Source organism: Podarcis gaigeae (assembly GCF_964106915.1).
Source record: "Podarcis gaigeae genome assembly, chromosome: 8".
NCBI lineage: Eukaryota > Metazoa > Chordata > Lepidosauria > Squamata > Lacertidae > Podarcis > Podarcis gaigeae.
The window spans coordinates 54075060-54095661 of NC_139684.1; the positions used below are offsets into that span (position 1 = coordinate 54075060).

At 44.2% G+C, this 20602-nt stretch overlaps 1 protein-coding gene across 1 annotated transcript in view; it reads left to right on the forward strand.

The window, feature by feature from the left end:
• The window catches only part of PEPD (peptidase D), a 136453-nt gene that overhangs the window by 68184 nt on the left and 47667 nt on the right, over window positions 1–20602 (forward strand). The window lies entirely within an intron of this gene.

The window sequence follows — 20602 nt, forward strand, 5'->3', positions numbered from 1 at the left end:
CATCTGGAACACCTGGTCCTAGAAGGCATTTAAAGGTTGATTGGGTCACCAGCAGTGAGTTGACTTCAAAGGAGGAAATGCCAAAGAGGGTAAACTCCTTGGCATTAATGCTATGGCAATGCATATTTCATCCCCTATGCTTTTTTTAATACCTGTAGTTAATATCTGTTTGAAACCACTAAGTAAGTTCATTTGGAAATTTGGGACAAGGTGCCATCGATATGCAGAGGCGGCCCAGTTCTTTCTCCTTTTCATTAAACTGAAGTTGAAATGGTGGAAGTGCTAAATTCGTGACCAGACTAGGGCCAACAGCTAAAGCTCAAACCAGAGAAGAGTCAGTGGTTCATCTGCCTGAGGAAGCACTGTTCATCTTGTGTTTGACAGGGTTGCTCTACCAATAAAGGAACAGGTTTGGGAGTGTTCCTTGATTTATCTTGGTATTGTGAGTGCCTTTTACCAGCTTGGGCAGATATGCCAGGTGCAACCCCACCTGGACAGAGGCATCCTGGTCTGGGTTACCCATGCTCTGCTGACCTCCAGGGTAGGCTACTGTAATTCACACTATATGGGGCTGCCCTTGTAGACTGTTCAGAAACTGCAGTTCATGCAGAATGTGTATGCCCAAATGAGCATTAAGGTGTTATGTCTTTGCTAAGAGATTCCCAGTCTGAGCTGGTGTTGACATATAAAGCCCTCCACGCCTTAGGACCAGGGTACTTGAAGGCCTTCTTGTCTACGTACACCCCTATATGTATCCTGAAATCGTCAGTGGAGGCCTTTCTTTGTGTGGTGAGGCAAGGGACAGGGCCTTCTCACTGGGATGCCCCAGTTCTGGAAAGCTCTTCCCAGAACAGTGAGGCAGGGCCTGGCTACAGCTATTGTCCCAGCCAGATACCGTTTTATTTCCCCCAAGCTTGTTAGATATATTTCTAATCCTGCTGACTGTTTTATGTTGCTTTTATATTTTTTGTGGCTTTTATCTTACTAAATATTTTCTGTATGTGCATTTAAATTGGTCGATTTATTTGCTTTATGAAGCACTCTGGGAATATATTTGAAGGGCAGTATAAAAACGCTTGTAAATGAATTGGTCTTTAACGCATGCCAGTGGGGTTCTGCAGCCTCTGGGCTGCCCCTGAGCAAGCATAGTTGTGCTCTCTGCTGCGTAGGGCAGAGCTTTTTGCACGCATGACATGTGGGCAGGGAGGTCGGAGTAGCAATGTAGGCTGATATCCTAGCCACAGTGACAGGAAAACAATTTAAGAACATAAGAATCGCCTGCTGGATCAGGAAAACAGCCCATCTGGTCCAGCATCTTGTTCTCACAGTGGCCAACCAGATGCCTGTGGGAAGACTGAAAGCAGGACCCAAGCCTTCTCCCCTCTCGTGGTTTCCATCCACTGCTGTTCAGAAGCATTGCTGGCTCCAACTATGGAGGTAGAGCATAGCCATCGTGGCTAGTAGTCATGAATTTGTTCAAATCATCTTTTAAGGCCGTCCAAGTTGGTGGCCATCCCTGCCTTCTGGGAGAGAGAGATCTGCAGTTCAACTATGCGCTGTGTGAGGTCCTTTCTTTTATCTGTCCTGAATCCTCCAATATTCAGCTTCATTAGTGAGTTGTATTGTTTATGATCGAGGGAGTATAACACTTCTAGGTCCACTTTCTCCATGCCATGCATAATTTTATAAGCTTCTATCATGTCATCTCTTGCTCGCTGCTTTAAAGCTATAAAGTCCCAAACTCTGCAACATTTCCTCACAGGGCAGTTTCTCCATCCTCCTGATTGCTTCAGTTGCCCTTTTCTGACCCTTTTCCAACTCTACCATATTCTTTTGGAGGGGAGGCGACCAGAACTGTACTCGGTACTCCACATGTGGTACTTCCAGAGTTAATGCTGAATACATTACCTCTGGTAAATTAGTCACCATAGCCGCTAGATGGTTGTGAAAATTTGTGCCTTGGGCTTTTTAGACTCTTCTACCCATGTACTGAAGGGACGCGGATGGCGCTGTGGGTTAAACCACAGAGCCTAGGACTTGCCGATCAGAAGGTCAGCGATTCGAATCCCCATGACGGGGTGAGCTCCCGTTGCTCGGTCCCTGTTCCTGCCAACCTAGCAGTTCGAAAACACATCAAAGTGCAAGTAGATAAATAGGTACCGCTCCGGCGGGAAGGTAAACTGCATTTCCGTGCGCTGCTCTGGTTCGCCAGAAGCGGCTTAGTCATGCTGGCCACATGACCCGGAAGCTGTACGCCGGCTCCCTCGGCCAATAAAGTGAGCTGAGCGCCGCAACCCCAGAGTCGACCACGACTGGACCTAATGGTCAGGGGTCCCTTTACCTTTACCCATGTATTATCTGAAACCCAATGGGTGTATTGGTTGTCAAATGTGAGATATATTGCCATTCTTTTCCACTCTCCAGCCCCACTTTTACATGCAGTATTAGACCTTCAAGGGACCTGCCAGCATGACCTCCAACTCAGGTGACTCTATGTCGACTGTTACCTTCTTTTTCTCTCCCGGTACGGCTTGAGGAATTCCTAGTGGATTTCTCTTCCATTTGTGTGTCTTCGTGTTGTTCCTTGAGATGATCGTACATTTCCTACATTTTAACAAAACTCAATAAAGGTCATTGTGATCCCTTGAGGGGGCTCTGGGTGTGTGGGGTGTGTGTGTGATGCTCTTATGGCAGAGCTTCAAATAACTCTCCCTCTGTTTCTCTTCATTGTGGCACTGTCACGTTGCCCTACATCTCTCTGTCTCTCTGTCCTCTTGGCTTGTAGCAGGGAATAGAAAGCCACCTGTTTGCATTAGCGGGCCGATGACAATGCCGGCTGTGGTAGTAAAGAAATCTCTTCTGAATCTGACAGGTTCTTGAGAGAGAAGCTCCTTTTGTAGAGGTTGGGTTTGATCCAATTCAGTTGCGCTGCCGAGTGAACTTCCTTGCTTGGTTCACGATCAACGTCTTAATTTTCTCTCACTCACGCTTCATCTTACAGCTTTTCTCAAACAAAAGATAAGCTGTTTCAGATGGAACTGAGCCTGTTGGCTTTGTAAAAATTTTTTTAAAAAAAATGTGTGGAAGATTAAAGGGGGGAGGGCTACTCTTTGCTTTCATTCTCGGTAGCAGCAGACAAAGCACTTTGTCTTCTACAAGAGATAGGTGGAGTAAAACACTTAGGGCAAGTCATGGAGCATTCACTCTCCAGGGCAACCTTGAAAGCCTTTCCTGAATTTGGAGGTCAGTGCTATCTCCAGCATTTATTACTATTTTGTATTATTTTATTGTCAAACCAAGTTTCTTTCGTATGGCTTTGGAAATGGAACCGGGGGAGAGGATCACCCAGCTTTCTCTGTCACCATTATAACAATTTGCCAGTGATGACTATGTACTACCGCCACTGTCAGTGGAAGTATATTTCTGAATACCAGTTGCTGGGAAACAGAGGGAGATGCTGTTATGCTCTGGTCCTGCTTGCGGGCTTCTCTTCCTGGCTTCTAGTTGGCCACTGTGAGGGCAGGTTGCTGGACTCTGTGAGTCCATCCATCTGCAGGGCTCTTTTTATGTTGTCAATTGGCATTTTAAATCTCATTTTGCAAAAGAGGCCGTGCTGTTACTAAATCACATTCTCCATTCCCAAATTGTGCCATTGATTGATAGCTCAGTTGGTTAGAGGATGGTGCTGTTGACACCATGGTTGCAGGTTCGATCCCCACATGGAACAGTTGCATATTCCTGCATTTCAGGGGGTTGGACTAGATGATCCTCAGGGTCCCTTCCAACTCTACAGTACTGTGATTCTATCCCTCACCCTCCCTTCTCCAAAATATCAAAACCTTTTGCCTCCTGACATTGTTGGGCTCCTTTCATTACCATATTGCAATTAGAGGTTGCTTGAGGATCTTAGTCTTTAAAGTGCTGTAAAAATTGACCTGATCTCTAGATCCTAACCTAGTGATCTTTCGGATTTCATACTTCTTGAATTTTACATGGCGGTTAAACAAAAACTGTATCAGAATACCTTTAAAGCTTGTGCATTACCAAAGAAAATGTAATGAGCCCTGCAGCTCTGCTGGAGTAGGGATCAGTTTGGCAGGCCCCAACACAGGAGGAGGAGGAGGAGGAAGAAGAAGAAGAAGAAATGGGGTGAGAGGCAAAATAGTGGGAAATAGGTTTTTTGGGGGGGCGGGGTCTTTCCCTCGTGCGCCTCAACTTCAGCAACTTTGGGAGCAGGGATACTAGCTCTTCCTCTCTACCTCTCAGCAGGTCAGAGTCTCAGTGGATGCTGAGGAGGCTGAGGGCAGGGGGGAAGATAACTTAGGAGGAGGAGGCTGAACGGAAGGGGGCAGAACTAATCGTCACCTCACAGATGGGAGCAGAGCCACCCACCCCAGAGGAATGTGTGTTTGCAATCCCAATGTGTGCACATTGCCTCGTCTTTTTAAAAGCTTGGTGGTTGGGGTGTGGAAGTTGTTGGGACATCTTAGTTGCTTCCCCCCAGTCTCAAACATCTTTCCCGATTCCTGAACTTCCGAATCATATCTCCTGAATTCCATGTCCTTTGGCAAACCTGCACCTGTCCGAATCGGGATCCCTTTCCTATGTACCCATAAGAGCCTCTGTCTACATGTGTTGGTGTGCAAGGCAGGGCAGGGAAGAAGTATTTAAATAGGTGCTGCAAACACCCTTTTTCTCGGAACTTATTTAAATGCAAATCTCATGCAGATGTATTGGCAAAACTGACACGGAACAGAAACTGATTGATTGGCTTTTGCGCATCTCTTGTTGAAATGTTGGGATATATACATGCTTTTGTGTGAGGAATTGGTTTAATGGGTGCTGGTGTGACAGAAGCCCTGTAGGCATATATGACAAGGCATGTGAGGGAGTTTGCGGGGCTGGCTCTGCTCCCTGCATAACATGTGCTGACAGTTCCATCCCAGATTTGTGATTAGCAGAGTCTGAAGGGGGCGGTGAAATGCTCCAGCCCAGGAATGGAAATCCTGATTGCTGATGGTTCCCATCCCTTTCTACAGTGAAGTGACTGCCTTCAGGTTCTGCCAGTTGGGCATTGCCTCAGGAGTTTTCACTGCACAGGCAGAGTAATGCTTTTGAACACCAACTACTGGAAACTGCGCATGGTGGGGAGGGGGGAGAGCACTTGTGCTCAGGTCCTCCTTGCGGGTTTCGCACAGGGACATCTGGTTGGCCACTGTGAGAACAAGATGCTGGATTAGGTGAGTCATTGGCCTGATCCAGCAGGCTCTTATGTTCCTAGCTCTTCCCCCCCCCCCCCAAATATTCCTATGGGCATCTTTGTGTGTTCTGTGGTGGATACTTGAAAAGCACTACCTGCATCATTCTTCAACTCTCTTCTTTCTTAATTAGCAGTATGGAAGACTGATGATGCTGCATTGTCCCTGTTTTCTCCCTATGATTTTTAGCTTTTATGAGATGATTTGAGCTCAAAATGTGGCACTGTGAAGTTGCTTGTAGGTTTTTTGTGTTGGGCGGAGGGAGGTTGTACAGTTTTGGATTTTATTGGAGTATTATTTGTATTTTTCTCCTTCCTATAATTATAATTTTCTCCTTATTGTGAATGGCACTGGGAATCATGTCATTAAAAACTTTAATTAATTAAAGACACGGATGACTCCCTAAAATAAGGGTACACCTGATTCTCCTACGCCTGCATTTGCTATCCTAGTGCCCTCTATGTATTGGGAGTAAGAGTCAGTGACGGAGCAGGAACATTTCTCTTCGTACAGGCATCTCATTTCTCTTTCTTTTTTAAAAGAACCGCATTGTGCTACTGGTTCCGATTTGCTTCCATTGATAAATCCAGGCTGACGCATCACAATAACTCCCTATCGGTCTCCAAAAATTGCACACACAAACACACACATATTATTACCCTGCATTTTATGCTGGGATCAAGTAGCAGCTTCCCCCGCCCTGTTGTTGTTGTTGTTTTTAACTCTGGGGTTGTATCAAGCTGGTTTTACATATTTTTTTCTCTCATTTGAACCTGGGACAGTTCCCAGGTTGATTAATTGTCTTTTTTGGCAGTGCCCACTCCCCCCCCAGTTATTATTACTATTTCAAATGGGCTGCAGATGTAAATTCATCTGGCTTTAGGAGCTAGAAAGAAAATGAGCCTTAGCTGTTGTGCTACGTCGCGTGTGCCTGAAGACATTGCTGGTGGCTTTTGAGATCAAGCGGCAGTGAAATAGCTTCTCTGTTGAGAACCGGAGAAATTCTTAAGCCGATAATGAGGAGTGACTTCCTTTTGATTTTCAGCGCTGGCTTTACAATCTGTCTGTCTGCTTTTGAAGAGAACGGATTCCTCCCAGGGGAACGGGGATGGCTCCCCAATTAGCTATTGCGCTCTGCTGAGATGGTGTCTTGGATTTAAGGGCTGGGTTTTGAAAGTGAGCGATAGGTCCTGCTGATGTAGAGCTTGAGAGCCTTGGCGCCCCAGATGCAAGTTCAGCTGGAGACGATTGAAATGCTTGTATCATACATGTTAGTGTTAGGACGTTCATAAAGACTGCATATTTGCTCCACATGGTGGGAAGAGAGCACACAAGCAAATAGAGGAAATGAGATTTTGCCTTTTGCTCAGTCAGAATACAGAGTTTCCAACTGGACACTCTGAGCATATCCTCCCAATTTGCCTAGCACATTATTTATATTGACCAGACAACCCAACATGATACACACATGCTTTGGCTTTCTGGTGTGTGGCCCTGTGGCTGAGTAGTTATCTGCTTTTCCCATTCAATGCAGATTAACACCAACGCTCACAGAGCTCTGTGCATTCAGGAATTTCCCCCAATAATCTCACAGTTACAGAAGGACAGGCGTTCAGTGTTCTTTCAGTGACTTGAGAACATCCGCGTATGTATAATTATTGAAGAACATCTTTCTCGCTCTTATAGTCTGATAGTGTGTGGATGGTGAAATCTCCAAAGCCAGACAGCAAACAAGTAAGATTTCTGGAGCTTCAGCTCTGTGTTGTAGCACTTTGTCCCAAAAGGTGATTGGCAGAAGAAGCAAACTAAATGTGCAAAACGATCGCATTATGGAAATGTGCTTTAATGTGGTTGCAGAATTCCAGAGGTTGCAGAACTCAGCATTTCTACATGCAGAATGTTTTCAGCACAGAGCATGCCCAACCCTCCTTCTTTGCTCAGGTTGCTTTGAATTGTTGTCTGCTTATCTCAAGGCGTTCATATTCTAGTTTGGACCCCTTTCTTTTTGGAACAGAGAAAGATGCTACAACAACCCCTAGTTAAAGTCCTGCTGGTAGGAAGAGCCTGATCTCCAAGCCTTCTGACAATCGTTACCTCTCTCTGGATATAATACAGTCATACCTCGGGTTAGATACGCTTCAGGTTGAGCGTTTTCGAGTTACGCTCCACGACGACCTGGAAGTAATGGAACACGTTACGTCCGGGTTTCGCCGCTCGCGCATGTGCAGACGCTCAAAATGATGCCATGCGTGGAAGCGACGAAACGCGACCCGTGCACGCACAGACACACAGTCGCGTGTTATGTTCTACTCAGGTTGCGAACGGGGCTCCGGAATGGATCCCATTCACATCCAGAGGTACCACTGTATAAGCCCTGATTATCAATTTATATTAGAGATTGCCCAGCAACATGCTGGGTGGCCAATGAATGAAACATGGGATGGGCTGAAGCTACCTTGAGATATTACACCACCGTGTCAGATGCAGCCACCACTCCATGCCCCTGTGGGGCTGAGAGCCGCAGCAGTGATCTCATAGAATCATAGAGTTGGAAGAGACCACAAGGGTTATCGAGTCCAACCCCCTGCCCAGCAGGAAACACCATCAGAGCACTCCTGACATATGATTGTCAAGCCTCTGCTTAAAGACCTCCAAAGAAGGAGACTCCGCCACACTCCTTGGCAGCAAATTCCACTGTCGAACAGCTCTTACTGTCAGGAAGTTCTTCCTAATGTTTAGGTGGAATCTTCTTTCTTGTAGTTTGGATCCATTGCTCCGTGTCCGCTTCTCTGGAGCAGCAGAAAACAACCTTTCTCCCTCCTCTATGTGACATCCTTTTATATATTTGAACATGGCTATCATATCACCCCTTAACCTCCTCTTCTCCAGGCTAAACATGCCCAGCTCCCTTAGCCGTTCCTCATAAGGCATCGTTTCCAGGCCTTTGACCATTTTGGTTGCCCTCCTCTGGACACGTTCCAGTTTGTCAGTGTCCTTCTTGAACTGTGGTGCCCCGCCCCCATCTCTCTTTTTGCCCAGCATCCTGTCAATACAGTTCTAAGGGAAATCCCTAAAGCAGGGTTTCCCATACTTGGGTCTCCAGCTGTTTTTGGACTATGACTCCCATCATCCCTAGCTTAGAGACCCAAGTTTGGGAAAACCGGCCCTAAAGCGTCACAGATTCACCAGAAAGCACAGTCCTGGATGCCGGGAAAGGTAAAACCATGGCGCGCAAAGGGATTGAATATGTGCACTCCCAATTGTTCCTTTGCAGCTGAGGCTTAACATTTTGAATGTGGTTTTGATGTGGTGCCTTTCCCTGTGGAGTTGCTTTCATCAGGGATCAGGAGCTCCCCAGCGTATCCTCTCCCTGACGAAAGTAGCTTGTCAGGTTAGGTTGCTAAATTTGAATAGCCTCAAAGGTAAAGCTGCAGCTGCCGCAAGGGAGCATTGGCAGCTCAAATCGGGTGCTATTTGCAGCTGTGGCTTTCCCTGTCCTACACCTGACTTCATAGGGCAGGCATAGGCAAACTCGACCCTCCAGATGTTTGGGGACTACAACTCCCATCATCCCTAGCTAACAGAACCAGTGGTCAGGGATGATGGGAATTGTAGTCCCAAAACATCTGGAGGGCCGAGTTTGCCTATGCCTATCATAGGGCATCAGACGATGGGCAGATGGGTGTGGCTTCGGGCCACTGGTCCTCCACTGCTGTTTTCATGTGTTGTGTAAATGAGTTTGCCCTGTCTTGCCTCAGCTGCTCAGTGAGCTTCATGGCTGAGTCGGGGTTTGAACCTTGGTCTCACTATCCGCTGCACAACACTGGCACTCTGGTCAGCATCTGTAAAAGATGACCGCCAAATCACAATACAGCGGGTTAGAGGAATAGGCAGCCGTCTCGCTTTGTGGCGTATAGAGCTGTTCTATAGCTGAAAGCTACTTCATGTTCCATATAAGAGGGCTGGGTGGTGCAATCTGTACCTTTAGTTGTCGTCATCCATGGGAAATGATTGCCAGTTTTTGTCTAAAGAGCACTTGTTCAGGAGTAAGCATCCACAGAGTAAGTGGGCCATTTTTGTCAAGCATTGTTCTTAAGTGATTGGTTTTTCAGGAACGTGAACATGATATCTTCAGTTTTCCAGTCCAAAGAAATAGGTTTTTCAGTAAATAGCTGAAGAGGTGTTTAGCAGACTCACACATACACAAAAACACACACTTATTCTAGCCTGTCCTTGCTTTTCATGTGAGTCATTGGCCCTCTCAAATCCTTTGCAATGCCTCAAACATTATTTTTCCTTGCATTTTTATTTTTTATTTTTTTATTTTGCATTCATGCGCTGCAATAATTAATTATGCTTGAGGTAGAACTGATTTTGTTGTGGGCAACAAAGGGGTTCTGTATGTACTGAGTGAATTTGTGTGAATATCATGAATGCTGAAGAGGTGGCATTTGCATAATGCATCTTTATTCTCGCAAACAGACTTTTGTGAGAGGAGAGCCTTTGACTGTGCTTCTGTGGCTTCTTCTGTCCTTCCCTCTCTGATTTTCTACCCAAGGAAAATGCTGGGGTTTTGTTAGTTTCCAGGATCCCCGTCATTATTTAGCAATTTGGAATATTTCATTCATGGGCTATAAAGCCTTGAAATGCTGGGCGTTCTGATGTTTACTCTGTTAATAGCCAATTCAGATCCCTAAAGTGAAAATAATGTTCAGAATATTAGAGTGTTTACGTGGAGAAAGCAATGATGGAACATCTTTGTTACCAGGAAAAATGCACAAGAATCAACTTATTTCTTTTCCCCTCCCTGGGCGATAGTGCCTTTATATATAGAGAGAGGGGGGGAATGTTAGATGTTTTAGAAATGGCTAGATGGTGGCAAGGCACAAACTTTGGCAGGGGTAATATATAAACCTTATGTGTTCAGGGGGGAACAGCTTTGCAAATAAGTCAGCAACTCACTAGTCTGCAGACATTTTTACTAAACTTCCCTGCCCCACCCTTGCCTGTGTTTTAAAGAAAGCTCCCTCTTTTCTTTTCAAGCCTGGAATGGCAAATGTAAATGTAAGGACCATCCAACTAGAAAAAGGCCAGTAAATTTTCTGCGTGCATTTGGAAGAGGCTCCTTGGAAGAGCCAAGAAATGTGTGTAATGAGATCAGCATGTGGGGCAAGTAGTAACATGCCAAGGGGGAGAAGGCAGCTTGCCATGGGTGCCTTGGAGGGCATACCCCATTTTCGTAACACCTATTGCCGTTGGATATTCCTCCGATTTGCCCGAGCAAATGCCACAAGTGACTAGGGCTGAGATGATCTTCTCATCTTGGAGTCTCTGAATGTCAAATAAGTGCAGAGACAGAATGAACACTAAGCCAGGGAGTTCGCAATGCAGGTGAGCTTGGATCATGGATTTGTAAAATTAAGGTTGCAGTCTTAACCCAGACGATGTGGGATTCGCTTCCTACTTCTTTTTTAATCAAGGAAGCATTTAAAGATTATCTGTGAGTCCTATGGCGGTCAGGCAATATCTTGCAACTTCACATAATAAAAAGGGCAGTCATCGCTTTATTACATTTTATTAAACTTTATATCCTGCCAGTCAGACCAAACAAGACTCTCAATACAGTTTATCCAAAGTTCTACCTGGGGGTGGGAGGCTCTTTAGATAGTAATGTGTGTTGTTTCGAAACGTAGCAAGCCAGTCCTGTTGCACATTTTGGGCACCTCCTGCTCATCTGTCTCTGTGAGGCTCTAGATTTCTGCCCCAATGTCCTGCCCTGATGGTGCCACGGGTGTTTGCAACTTTCAGCTGTTTGAATAGAAAGGATATTTATCCCTTTTGTGTGCACATCTGAATCCTTCATGAAGGGAATTCAGCTCCTGTATTCAACTGAAAGTTTGTGAATTTATGCAGTTTTGCAGAAATTCGCTTGATTGGTACATCTTCAACTCAAAACCAACCTCTTCTGACTTAACCCCTTGGAGTCCTCACCCCTAAGCTTCTGTGGCCAATCTTGTTTATAATCATCCATGCCATTTCCTCTCTCTAACCCTGCTCTACTTTCATGCGATGCATCATGACTTGCTATTTATTACTTTCCCTCTGGCAGGCTTTATCTGTTCTTTGGGTTCTCTAATGTGAGAGGGGATACCTCAGGCCTAGGGGCCAACCAAATGCAGCTGCCCTTGGGACTCCTTCCAGGCCACCTCCCCACCTCCATTAGCCCTTCTCTGCACCTGCCTTGAGTGTTTTTGACTGGCTGGGATGTGTCCTTCAACCCTGATAATGCCTCTTGCTTGCTTGCTTGCTTGCCTGGATGGGTGGTATGTGTAGGAACTAGCTTACTGTACAAAGGTAAAAAAAAAACCCAAAACCCTCTGGCTTCACCCATCACTGGCATGTGCCCCTTGCCAGGTTGGCCAGAAGGGAATGTGTCCTGCAGGTTGAAAACGATTCCCCACTCCTTCTATAATGTGCATTGATATGACAGGTATTAAATTCCTCAAAGCTTGTTCCTAGTAAAAATGCTATTTCGTAGTCAGTTACAGCAAAGTGAGAAAGTTGGTAAGGGAGAAAAAGACTCCAGGATGTTGCACGTTAATATACATTGTGGATTTTAGCATTTTGTTTGTGACCTCTTATGGTTGTTGTTTTTTTAATCCATTGCAGTCTCTAATCACTCCTTTTCAGAGTGTCGTGCTAGTGATTATATTGCAAATAGCAAAATTGACCTATTTCTCCCTGCGCAAAGCTATATGTCTGTGTTACATATGCATTTAGCAAAATATGTCATTTTGCAGCGAACAGTCTTGTGATTGTGCCTAACCAGTTGTGACAGCAAAAGAAGCTCGCCTTCAGAATTGAATTTTTAAAAGTTATTGGAAGGTCTCTCTGCTAGTTTTCACGTAATCTAGTCTAAATCAAGGACGGCGACGCCACCCCCACCCCACCCCCGGTTGCTGCCGTGGTACTGTAGCAGCTATTAATAATAGCCGTTCTATACAGTTGCTGACTGAAAATCCATTTGCACTCTTTGCATCTAATCAGGGAGATCAAAGCTAGGGCTGAGCCAGAGGGTAGGGGGAGATTTTTATGAATGCATTTGTGGAAGTAGCAACAATCCATTTTGCCCCTTTTGAGAATTGCATTGAAAGATGGTGTCTGCCGATTCAGAGTGAGGGCAGCAGTGGATCATTCTAGCTAGGATCATCCCACATAACCAGTCCAGAAAGCGTTGTCTTCACTCTGCACTGGCTTTCTTCAGTGGCATTGGCATATTGTGGTGTCGCTAGTTAAGGTACATAATCCCTGAATGTCTGGAATTGGCATAGAAAGGGTGAGCATCCCAAGTAGGAAAAGGAAAATGGGAATCAGCAGAAGGAACACAATGGCACCCCCTGATTCCTATCCACCACCAAAACTGTTGCATGCCATATTAAGGAAAATATTTCAAAAACCCCTTGGGGAGGATTTTTCCTCTGTATTATCCCAGCATGGAGGATTCCCATCTATTGCTATCCTACCAACACTACCACCAATTTGTTTAAAAAAACCCTCTACTGTTATTTACTTATTTATTGCCCAACCCTTTCCACCATCTATTTATATTACCAGTCGGTCATAAAGCTCAGTTCCCCCACCAGAAGCCTGTAATTTTAGCATGTAGAAAATGCTTTTCAAAGTGAACAAAGCAAAGCAAAAGGTATGTTATTTTGAAATATCAATTTAATAAAACAAGTAGTTGTGCTAGCTTTAAAGGATACTTTAAATTAGGCTGCTATTGATTTAAATCAGGATGTTTACTAGACCAGGCGGCTGGTTTTCAAAAGGGCAGTTTTGAGAGGTTCAGTTCCTCCCTCTATCCAAGACCCATTGCTGATTACACTGTGACCCTCCATCCTGGTTAATTCTCGCCAAGGCCAAACAAGGAGCCCTATACATGAAGCCATCCAGTTCTTCACTTGCCTCTGGAGGCACTTGGGCTTCTATTCAGGAACCCCTGCTGAAGCTCTCCCTCCGGTCCAGCATTTCACATACACTACAGCTATATATTCAAAACCTGTTGCCCAGGTGCCTAAGCCATTCCGCCAACCCAAGAGCTGAGGACTCTGCATGAAATCTTTGAGCTGTCTGCTTGCCATGAGAGACACTCAGGCTTCTATTCAGGACCCTTGCCAAAGCTCTCTCTCTGCTCCAGCAGTTCCATCACTCCCTCGGGAACTCCCCACTGAGTTTTGGCTTGCAAGGTCCCACCAAGGCTATCTCCTGGGAGATCTTCTCTTCACCGCAGTTGCTCTTCTCTAACCAGTGATTTCAGTTCTTTGGCCTTTTTTTTACTTCACAATCCCCAAGTCCTCTTAAAGCCACATTGTCCCACCCCTGGCCAAATGACAATTCGCCAAAGCTGTCACCTACGCATGCGTTACGGCTGTCCAAACTGTACACACTGTGTACTTCCATGTGGTTGACCGCGGCTTCGGTTTTCAAATTAGATGGAAGCTGGTTTGAGGGAAATTGCATCAAACAGAAGCTGCAGGATAAAGATGGAATGTGGCTAATGGCTTCATTGTCCTCTGTTTCAAACACCAGTGGGAGCACACTGGAGCCAAAGTATATGGTGGTGTGTACATAATCTGGTCTGGGCTAGTTTCCCCCTTCTCTCCCTTCCCTGGGAAGCTATAGGTCAGCCTTCCCCACAAGTGGTGCCCTCCAGATGATTGGGGCTCCGACTCCCATCATTCTCCTGAGTGTTGACTGTGCTGGTTTCAACTGATAGAATGAGCCCATCAAGATTTGGAGAAAGGCTGGCTGGGTTAGCAGAATGTGCAAACTAATCATTGTTGCTTTTCCCCCCACCCCAAAATTCTGTTTTCCTAATTTTGTTTCCGTAACTTCTCAGGGACAAATTGCCACTTGAGCTATTGCACAGGAAACTCGATTAGCAAACATTATAATTACTGTTTACTTAAAATAGACAGTGTGATGTTAAGCTCATTTTAAAATATTAATTATAATATTTTTCTCTGAACACGAAGATATGCAATTCTGATCAGATCATAAGATCTAGTGAGGGTAAGTGGATTTTCCTAGCTGGTGTGACAGGCATTTATAAATATGTATATTCACATCTCCTGGCAGTCTTTGTGTAACTCTTTGGCTTGATGAAAGAACATATTTATTTTTAATTATTCAGAATCCAAACAAACTTAATGCATGTAAAGAATGCTTAAAACTACATCCATTGGGTTGAGTGGGGAAGTAGAGAAGTTATATGCAAACCCAACCCCCACCCTCAACTGTTGGAAACTTTGTGGGACAGGCTCTGAGAAGAATATATAGGGCCCTGAACAAAAATCCTACTGACTGTCTTTCAACTATCTTTTCTAATTTCTGTTCCTGGCTAAATTCTCTCGGCATTCTGAGAGCAAATATTCTTATTACATAGAATTCAGGCCTATAGTACTATTTTACTTTCCATATCAGCAAGTAAAACTTTTGAAATTTATTTTAAGTATTAGGAACTACAGCAAATAACCTTTAAGTAGCTTGAAAGCCATGCCTTCTGATTTGCAAGCCTGAGGTGGCTCTGTGCATATCTAGATCTAGTTAGCTCTTGTTGACTGAATATATTATCCCAGCAACTAAGAAATTTGTTAGAAATCTAAGAATCCCAACAGCAACACCCAAGTTTGGAGCATGTTTAGACACTACCAGTGAGGCTTACTTCTGAATAGGCAACTTGCATAAGATGTCATGGAGAATTATGTTGGGATAGTCATACAAGAAGAAAATTGAGAGATTGCGTTTTCCATTTGGACCTGTTGCATTGTAAGGTTCATAGGTGTACTTGAAAAATATGTTGGAAATCATCACTCATATGTCTCCCCACCCCTCACAATGATCTGAGTAGTTAGCTAGGTATCCATGTGGGTTCCAGTCAAAACTGCTAAAGAAGAAAGTGCTAAAATCAGAAAGCCAATAGCTCTAACTCCCATAATGATGTACTTGTTTGCTTCTGTTGTACATTCATTGGCTTTGAGTTTGGGCTAAGTGCTCAAAGATGAATTGCGTATTAAGGCCGTCCAGATGTCATTCTGAGCTGCCTGGTGTTAATGACTGATTGCATCTTTTCCATTGCCAAACTTTTTCCCTATGATGCATGAGCTCTCCGTAGGTGATGGTCTTAATGGCTGACGGCTCCCTCGGCCTGTCTGTGAGCTCTCCAGAGTCATCCGTCTTGGGTCTGGCTTTCCAAAGAGTAATTCCATTGTATTGAAGCACCAAGTGTTTGAGATTCAGAAGACTATAAAATTGATTCTTCCATAAAGAGGTAATTTGTGGCAAATGGTGTAATCCTCTGGGCAGCCTTTCACTCATTCTGTATGTCCAGGGCTCCTAAGATGTAGGCAGAGAGATTGGAGGACCTTGCAGGCCAGTTGTGTTCTTGAAGTGCTTTCTTTTCTCCCACTCCTGGAACAGTAATTTATTATTTACCCAGAAGTGCACAGCTCCTTTCTCTTTTTTAAAGGCAGCAATGAAAGAGATCCTCACAACACCCAATGCCCATTGGCCACATTGCTCTGCCTTCCCAAACTCCCCATGCACAAGGGAGCCACTTTTTCCATTTTATCCATTTAACAAAATTTGTATACTTCTTAATCATAAAAAACATCTAAGATGTTGATGTAAAATATATATTATAGCTGCTGCATTTTGAAGGTTGGGCCTCCGGGGAAAGGGAAGGAAGACAGATACAAGAAGGTACTTCTTCATGCAGTGCATAGTTGAACATGCTCCCACAGGAGGCAGCCACCAGCCGTGATGGCTGTGTTCTGCCACCACAGTTGGTGGCAGCGATGCTTCTGAGTATCTGCTGCTGGAGGCCATGGGAGTAGAGACTGGTCTTGTTCTCGGGTCCTGCTTGAGGGTTTCCCACAGGCATCTGGTTGGTCACAGTGAGAACAGGATGCTGGACTAGATGGGCCCCTAGCCTGATTCAACAGACTATTCTTATGTTCTTAAGGACAAGGTGGCAAGTTCTTCCTGGGAGAGGCAAAAGCAGAGTGAGGGAGAAAAGGGAGATGAGATGTGGGTGGACGGACATGTGTTTGTGTAAGATGGAAACAGAGAGTAGTTTGGCTCCATCCTCTTCCATTCCTAGCCTCATACACCTATACCTGCAGCCCTCCAAGGGAATCCATCCCTCAATAGGGAAAAGGTTACCCACTGCTAAACACCATAGTTGAAGTTACAGATAGGTAGCCGTGTTGGTCTGCCATAGTCAAAACAAAAAAAATTCCTTCCAGTAGCACCTTAAAGACCAACTAAGTCAGTTCTTGGTATGAGCTTTCATGTGCATGCACACTTCTTCAGATACACTGAAACAGCAAGTGTATCTTTCAGTGTATCTGAAGAAGTGTGCATGCACACGAAAGCTCATACCAAGAACTGACTTAGTTGGTCTTTAAGGTGCTACTGGAAGGAATTTTTTTATTATTTTTTTACCATAGTTGAAGTATATCCTTAAGTGAGTTGAAGGATATCTGCTTTTCTTCATGACTGGAGAGAACTGGGAGGTGACATTCTTAGTGACATCAGATCTAGCTGGACCCTGCAATAGTCTTGTTGGTGTTACGTCCTTTCTAGACTGGTCCTCTTCTCCCATGATACACTAAACCTTGACAGGATACGGATGGTTGTCTCCTTTTCAAATGATGGAAACATCTCTCCATTAGAATTTGCTACTTTCTTTTTGGGAAACGTTGACACCCAAATGATCAAACTGCGGATAAGCGGATTGCCTTTTCATGTTGAACATGAAGACGCTGTCCTGAAAACGTACTCGTTGGACCTGCTCAATTGATGCTTTTCAGTACTTCAGAACGATGCTGAATCTTGTTTGAACACTGTATGTATCTATTTTTAGGTATTTGTTTAAAATACATGTCAGCACAGAGAAGCCCCCACTGTTTCCAGAACATCTCCTATGGTCTTGTTGGGGATGAAGGCCTGATTAGGATATGTGGCAGATACCTTAATATAGAGACTTCTTGGGTCTGGTGGTGCAACATCAACTTTGAGAACTGGAAGAGTCCAGAATGGTTTAAACAGCCATAGTTGGCCAACTCTTCTGTACTGGTGATGGAAGCTTTCTTCTTTCTTTCCCCCCAAATGCATTGAAACAACTGAAGGATAGTAAGGCAACCTACGAAAATCTCTTCTGACACTTTATCAAGTACAGTGCAAGGGATGACTCGTACAATTTTATGCTATAGGCATACAAGCTCCAGTTTCATCTTGTCAAGTCTCAAATCACTGATTGCAGTAAAATCTTGACACTGGAACTGCAGTGTAATATAAGTAACCATGCTGGTGCTGGCAGCATTTAGAAATACATTTAATAACTATAATTTATCAAGAGTGTTGGGCTGTCCCAGGAAACCAAAAATACCCATAGTAGTAATGTATAATATTTAAAGGATGGATTATACATGAGCAGAACTATGCGGGCCCTTGCGTTCATGCATTTGGAAATGTGCATTGTTGTGAGAAAATAAAAACAAAAAGTGAGTTTTTAAGGAGGGATCTCTTATGTTTAGTACCAGCTCTCTTGGAAATTCTGGCTATCTCTAGTATTTGTGGGTTTTTTTAGCATTCAGCTGTTTTGTTGTATTGATTTTATCTGTGCTATTTTAATGAATGGTGGTCTATGAATGTTTTAATAAACAAATGAGGTTGAGCCACAAGTTCGAACTGGGAAGAAAATAAAAATTTGACATGCTTAAATTGTATACTTTACTTGCAAATTCACCATCAACCTTGATATAGGCTTAGATGATTGCTTAAGGGTGTCATTTGCAAAACCTGTGCAAATTGATCACTGGAAATTAGAGTAGTTTCATATTTGAAATTTTCACTCAGACATACCAACATTTTATTACACTTAACCAAATACGTATATAAAAATCCTACCTACAGCTCAGTGTTTTGAACTGATGGCTGAAGGCAGACCTCGCCTGTCTCCCAAAAGTTCCTTGACTGCATCCCACCCTTCTTTCAAGGCACTATGTGGGGGATAATTTTCTCTTTTCCTCCATGCACAACAACCCTACAAAGTAGGTCATTCAACTCCATTCCTGAACAGAGATATGCAAACCCTTTCCCTCTCATCCACACTGTATATCTTAAGCTCTATAGCACTTGCTTCTAAACTGTTTCTCTCACCTCAGAAGGCCCATTTCTGTCCCCACTTCACTATGCAACTTTTTCTGCCCTCATAATCTCAGAATCCCATATCTCCACTCTTGTCGAGAATGACATTATAAAATTATTATTAGGACTGTGCTCATGAAATGCTGATTTTTGATTGTGACCCAGAGGTTGCAGAGGGACCATGTTGGCCTGGGATTTATAGTGAGAATGTGAAATTAAACCAGTATAATTTCCTGCAGGAAAAATACCATCTATATAGTCTATTAATGCTGACTTCTGAATCTGAATATATTAGAAGCAATTACACAGTGGATAGCTCTGCGCATTATTAATTTGATTGAAAGGTTTTAAACACAGTGCATTACTCACTTGAAATCCCTAGCAGCCTATTGTCTGTCTTTACATAATTCCTAGTGGCCCAAACCTATCCAAACAGGAGAAAAGGAGATGTAAAATTAATGTATGGTTATTACTGAAATTACCTCATAAATTAGTTAAGTCCCCCATCAAGGTTAAAATGAACATTATTACTCTGGGAAGAAGGAAGAAAGAAGTCTCAGAGGCTTCCATTCTGGGCATTACTTTTATTGGGAAAGAGTTCTGTTTTGGAAACTGAATGGATAAGTTAAATATTCCATCAATAATTCTGATAGTGGCAGAGATGACAGAATGGGGGGAGAAGCAGAGAAGTGTTTTGTTCCATCGGACAGATGGTGCAGCGCCAGATTATTCTTTTGTTTCTCCACATTGTATTGCCATCTCATTGATGCCTCTCATAGCTCCTTCGTTCATCTTGTTTTATTTAGAGCATTTTCGCCTCGCTCTTTAGCCGAAAAGATTCCCAGAGCAGCTGTAAGTCAGTCCCCACCCACAGGCTTGCAGTCTAAAAGACACAACACAAAAGTAAAAGAGGAGTTAGAGGGGAAAGCAAAGTTGAGGGCAGGGTGGGGGGATGTTTGATAATGGCCAGCTGGGATGGAGGCAGCCCAAGTAGCCTGGTGCAATAGCTGTCTCCAGGTGACAGGTGAGGGATGTGCAAAGGCCGTCAATGGAACAGCCCTGCTCACCTTTTCTCTCTCTTGCACTCCGTCTTCTTCTGCTTTCCATTTCTCTCTCTTTCACAGTGTTGAAGGAGTCCAGGGATCACCAGTGTTTTGAGGACTAGCGGGTACATTTGGAGTTTTGAGAAAGTCCTGTGAGCACCATCAGTCACTAAATGTCAGCTCTGGGGTGTGTGACATAAATGCCTGCTGTGGGGTGGATATAACACAAAATGGCGGTGCGTCTGAAAAAGCAGAAAAGGTGACAGGAGCCCCAAATGGGTGGGTGGGCATGCTTCCTCCAGTCTTGTTTATTTTTGAGGGGATATTTACTGAGACCTTTTTGCAGGCACCACATGAGGTATTGGTGGGCTCCAAGTTGGCAATCCTTGAAATAGTCTTTAAGGTGGTGGTGGTGGTGGTGGTGGTAAGGATTTATGTGAGTGGTGGTGGGAAGTTGGTTCCTGTGCTCTTAATGTTCTTAATACATTTTGTAAAAATACAGTACAGCCAGAAGCCACAAATCATAAACAGCCTTTAAGGAAACAAGGGCAAAAGCCTGCAAGAATAATTCAGTTTTATTGTGTGTACGCTGCCTACAGGCCAATTACCCAAAGTCTATAGAGTTAACCAGGGTAACATGCATGCATCAGATAACTTGCCATTGACACAGACTGATGTGAAATATATACAGTATAAATCTTACGCTGTCAGTTTGCTATGCATTTTAATATGTGCATCCAGAAGTTTTAGCTCTCCCCCCACTCTGTGCCAGAATAAAAATGTCTTCACTAGTCAGCGAAAGATAGCCAGATGAAAGAGGGAGGGTGGGAGGGAGGGGAACCTGACTTCATGGAGTACACGACCTTGTTGGAGCAGCCAATGAAAAAACCCTGGGTAGTATCCAACTAAGACAGTACTAAGAACAGGCCTATTGAAATGGGCATGGCTAACTTGGGCCTCTTCATTTCAATGGGTGTGCTCCAACATAGCTGGATATGCCACCGTGGGTCGTGCCTCCACCCTGGGTGGGACATCCCACTGATCTTAAGAAATGGGCAAGATGGTACATATACAGTGGTACCTCGGGTT